The following is a 6,000-nucleotide window of genomic DNA, read 5'->3' on the forward strand; positions in this document are numbered from 1 at the left end:
CCTCCGTGGTGTAGTGGTTAGAGCGTCCGCCCGGAGAGTGGAAGGTCGCGGGTTCGATCTCCGGCCGCGTCATACCAAAAGACGTTAAAATATGGTACTTGTTGGTCCCTGCCTGGCGCTCGGCATTAATGGGTACAACAAGGACTGGTTGGCTCGGAGTCAGTATAATGTGTCTGAGTGGGGTATTCATGTTTCACTGCGGCGTGGTATCTCAGTCAGCTAGCACTATAAAACCAGCTAAAGTCTGGGCTAGTACAAGCAGCCGCACACATACACACGCATGCACGTCGTCATATGAGCGAAATATTCTCAAGAACGACGTTAAACCCAATTTCACCTTACCTCACCTAGCACCATGTATAGTGTAATATAGCACACTTTTGCCCTGAACTATTATAGTTACATTTCGAAGACAATTGTTAGCATTGTACAGAAGGTCACTGTTCAACATTCAGTAATGCTAATACGGAAATGAATTCTCAGTGTATATCAGGTTACTATTGTGTGTTTGACTCGCGATCGCTTCTATCTTTTTCCAAGTTCGTGTTACAACCTTGTCCAACTATAATATATATGTGCGCCAGTTGAACGGGTTCACTAACAGCACACCAATGTGTCCTTGTGTGGACAGAAGAACTTGCGAAATACGTCCACAAACCTTTCGCGAAGGCTTTTCACAGCCGTGAGGGGTTAAACATTTTGGTTTAACCTTGCATTCAGTTCACAACGGATTAGCCTAGTGTCACTCTCAAAAACACCGGGATTGAGCCACAAACAAACAACCCCTAAAGGTTAAAATTATTTTACCAATGGTCACAGAGATGTCTGGTTTACCGGGAGGTTCAGCGAAATCTGCCAAGGTTGCAGTTTTATTTTTGTATCATTGTCGACAGCCTCAGTGGCAGCTAATATCTGCTTGTCTTTTCTCCTCTAATTACCATCCCCACGTCAACAGTTACAGAGACAGTATGACTATATGGATCGAGGATATCTCTGGATGTAAATATGTAATTCGCCTCTCATGCTGTTGATCGCTAGATTGTCTGGTCAAGACTCGATTATTTACAGACCGCCGCCATATAGTTGGAATAATGCTGAGTGCGGCGTTAAACAACAATCAATCAATCAATCAATTCGCCTGAATTACACGTTTACCTTGTAGAGTATCTCACCCACCTCTAGTTATCCTTGACGCCAAGACCCGCGAAGGTCCGGGTTAGAATATTGATCTTCAGTAACCCATGCTTGTCGTAAGAGGCGACTAACGGGATCGGGTGGTCAGGCTCGCTGACTTGATTGACACAAGTCATCGTATCCCATTTGTGTAGATTTTATGCTCATGCTGTTGATCACTGGATTATCTGGTCCAGACTCGATTATTTACAGACCGCCGCCATATAGCTGGAATATTGCTGAGTGCGGCGTAAAACGAAACTCGCTCACTCACCTTGACGCCAATGGAATCTGTGCTGCTTGATTATTGACGTAGGTAATTCTCTTGACGTTGTCGATCGATATTAACAATAATTTTATTTGCAGTTTATTACGGAAGCGAAGTAGGGCATCGGTGAATTTTTTGTGTGTGTCACTATCTCCTACGTATTATTAAGTCCTACGTAGGAGATAGTATGTCCTACGTAGGAGATACCCACTTAGGAGATACTAACTCCTACGTAGGAGATACTAAGTCCTACGTAGGAGATACTAAGTCCTACGTAGGAGATAGTATGTCCTACGTAGGAGATACTAAGCCCTACGTAGGATATATTAAGTACTACGTAGGAGATAGTAAGACCAAAAAATCTTTTCATCGTGACCCTACTACGCTTCCGTAGTTTATTCAATGAAAAGGATACGCAGGATATAAAATATTCATGAACACAATCAATAGAATTACACGAAACTTCCAAAAATCAATTGAACACATACTGAATCTTTAAATGGGTAGAAAGTAGACCCATGTCTACTAACTCCTAACTTTTCCTCCCACAGCTCGACATAGACAGACCCGTTTCGCGTACGAGAGACGCCTTGCAGAAGCAAGTGCACGACTGTTTGGGAGAGGGTCACTCGTAGGCGTTGACTACCTGTCGATGGACCACATCTTTCATCGAGTAGCACACAAACGTCTCTAAGTACAATTGATAAAAAACCAAAAATCAAACCCAAACATACGTTGACATCGAGAAGTACATACTTCATTGAGCTTTGAAATATATATTTAATATCCCAGACATTTTTTAAGGAAATTAAGCTAAGTATAAGCAGAAGTAGTCAGTTTTTGACGACGATTTTGACCTATGTGCCAATTTCACAGAAACATGATTTTAATTTTTTTCTGAAAGCTCATTCAATGGAGATTTGCCTCGTGTAAATACTTTTTCATGTACACGAACGCACATGGGTGTGCCATCGTGTTGTAACATATCCATTTGAACTGACAGATCTTCGCGTACAAGAGAGCAAGCGTGTGCAAATAGATCATGTGACACCGGCTGACCCGGTGCGCAATATGCTGGCTCAATCAAGTGATACAACAAGTGGTAAGTAAAAATTCAGTGGACTACATTATCTATTTCCTAATGTTTTATATCATTGTCATCATAACCACATTTAGTATAGAAATACATATAACACAACAACAAAAAAGCGACATTTAACAGATGTACGTATATGTGCAATGCATCTACCTAAATAAAAGAGAATATACGACATTGTAATTGCTATATTGATTACACCCTGCCAACAACACTCAAATGATTATTTTATGATGTCACCAAAATTATATTTTCTTCTCTCTGTGTTGTCCGGGATAGGTGTTTGCATAAGCCCGTGGCTTGTTCACCGATCCTCATTTCTTGTGTTCCGAAATAGAATATGTTTAAACTAAAAGAGAGAAAAGGACGCACAGCATCTTCAAATACTCTTCGAAGATTAGTCTTCGAAGTACAAGAATAGCTCCTCCTTACCAAAATATAACACTATATATGCAAAACACAATAACAATATCCATAATATATCGGTTTATAAGTCGTCTATCAGTTGTTTTACAGACAATATTTTGAGTATGTAATCATATCAAACAATTTTACTCTCTTTTTTTCGCTCATAAATATGTATTCTCTTCAATATTTGAGTGATCATGAGGGTACCGATCATGGCGATATATCTGACGATGAAGAGATCGTCATCACGTGATCGGTTCAATTGGCAAAAGATGCCATTTCCATGAGCAGATTTTGCCCACCTCCATGTCAACTGAATATTTGTCACAACTGAATCAACATTTCTGTGTCCTTTCACAGCTTATCCAAACACAAACACGAAATGGAATAATTAGCATTTAATTATGTGTTTTTAAGCGATAATAAAATATTACACCACGGACCATAAAAGCACCGTATGCAGGAAATTGCACAATCGCCGTGTCAACCAGACTGTCAGCCGGCTAAGCTGTCTGCAAGCCCATTATATGTATATACCCCGAAATAACGTGCTGTATTGCATCACACCTGTTGCAGGTCTCCAGTCTCCCACCTGTATATTCAGCGATATCCAACTGCAGTCATAAACTATGCCTGACCGCGTTCGGCCTTGTCTTTATTCCGGCTTAATCATCGCAGGAAAACAGTGTCACGTGTGTGATGGAACGAATTGCGTAATCTAACTGAAATTTAATTGTGTTGCATTCTGTCAAAATATGTGCGAAGACTAATACAAGTCGCCGTACTGAAGAATTTTAAATATGCATTTTCAGAATTATACCAAATACATACAAAACATTCAGTGAAGGGTTTATACATTTTCGTTTTTATAACAAATAATGCAATGCTCCCTGGAATAAATATATTTCTTCATTCTGCAGATGACTCCAGGCTGTCCAACCCAACAGGTTGGTTGTCTTCCACTGTCCATGCTGGCGTCCTGGAACGAAAACGAAAACCTTTTCTGTTTCAAATACATAGAATATATGTAAATAAAAAAGTATCAATTTTTACCTTAAGTTCATCTGATAATGTGTGTCATTAGTTTGGTTGTAGAAAACGTATTTATGCATGTGTATATATTTCCGCGTCTGGCCGAAGTTACCTGTATAGGTACAGGGTAAGTGAAACAACATTTTCTTACCTTTAATATACTGTGCACACTGTAGGGGCTGGAGGAATGGGATAGTATCTTCCAGGATGATGCTTGTTAATCAAATCGCCGACGTCATGATACACATTTCTTTCAAAGATGATGATGATGATAATTTGTAGATTTGATTTAAACAGTATTTTATTTCGACAAAGACATGTCATATATATTAAACATTAATAAATTACAAAAGGAAAAAGGATCAGCAAACAGGTTGCATCAGCCTACATATGTAAATGCTTCTCCTAAAATTTGTAGATTTAACGTGAGCTTACTGACATAATGCGTAATGGGCACGTCCGGCCATTTAGTGTTTGATCGAAAGAGTGGCCGAAAGATATTACAACCTCATTATGGTTGCATAATTAAATTTGTATTGATTTTTTGTATTGATTGATAATCAGATAAGACGGCTTCCCGTCGACAGGTCGAAATATTTAATAGACACTTTAAACTGACCAATGGTTTTGTCACGTGACATACGTAACATCAGGAACGGCAACCTGAGGCCAGGCACTTATGTTAATACATTTCTCTTAGACTAGCAGTCAGAACTGTATTCATGAAAATCTCGAGCATCAAACATACTTTGAATAAAAGGTACATAATTGAATAATTTTCACCCTTAGTGACACAAAAAATAATAGTTTCTTTTTTCTTGATATTGTAACAAATAATTTTCATCCAAATGCTAATGAACTATTTTTTTTAGGTATAAGAGTAAATCTGTTATATGTTATCCATACACTCTTCACAAAAGAAACGCACGGGCTTTTCAGCAGTTCATTTCGAATATTTTGACAGCAATCGTCATTAAGACTATTCCTATGTCCACACATGTGCAGTGAGTGAACTGAATTCATGCCGACAATGACATCAATACATATGTTCATCCGTATGTCGAATTGCCTTCCTCTATGTACATGCTTAATTGAGTGAGTGAGTGAGTTTAGTTTTACATCGCACTCAGCAATATTCCAGCTACATGGCGGCGGTCTGTAAATAATCGAGTCTGGACCAGACAATCCAGTGATCAACAGCATGAGCATCGATCTGTGCAATTGGAAACCAATGACATGTGTCAACCAAGCCAGCGAGCCTGACTACCCGATCCCGTTAGTCGCCTCTTACGACAAACATGGGTTACTGATGGTTCATTGTAACCCGGACCTTCTCGGGTCACAAGCTTAATTGACTTATGCACACTTAAATCAGATTAATACGTTCCCTTATTTTTTACCTGCGCGTCTCTTTCTTCTTTTTTTGCAGAATTTATTTACATATTCTCAGATATTTAAGGCAGAGTTCGTAAATTGTACTGCGTAGGAAGACTTTTTTTTCAAATATTAGGTTTTACATGACGCCGTCGATATCTCACAGGAGACTCAACTAATATACTACCCTTTCCCTGGTGTGCAGTGTGACTGGAGAAAGTTGCTGGCTGTATTTATAGGGTCTAAGATTAGCGTTGGTCGTTATCAGGTTCATGTCAGCCCCATGGCTTACAAAGAGCTTTCCACGAAACAGTAAAGAGGACTTTATTGATTCTTGAATACCCACCGATCCCATTCGCTGCAGGAGGTCTCTCGTCACCGATTAATCATCTGTTTCGAAATATCAGGTAATTAAACTACCATTATCTGCTATTTTCCATTTGCAACCGAGAAACCGAACGCTTTGTAAAAATATGATAAAGTTTGTATGACTGGAATTAGTTGTGGCTCTATATGTGTATGTAATATTTTATTGTCTATGAATGAACATGTTTCTAGGAAAGTAGTATCTATTTGTAATTTTTTGTGTTCATTGTAGTTATTTAAAATGTGTTAATAAACTGACGAGCAAAAGAAAGTAAACATGTGT

This window comes from Haliotis rubra, unplaced genomic scaffold (assembly GCF_003918875.1).
Source record: "Haliotis rubra isolate DU_JTF1 unplaced genomic scaffold, ASM391887v1 Scf635, whole genome shotgun sequence".
Lineage (NCBI taxonomy): Eukaryota > Metazoa > Mollusca > Gastropoda > Lepetellida > Haliotidae > Haliotis > Haliotis rubra.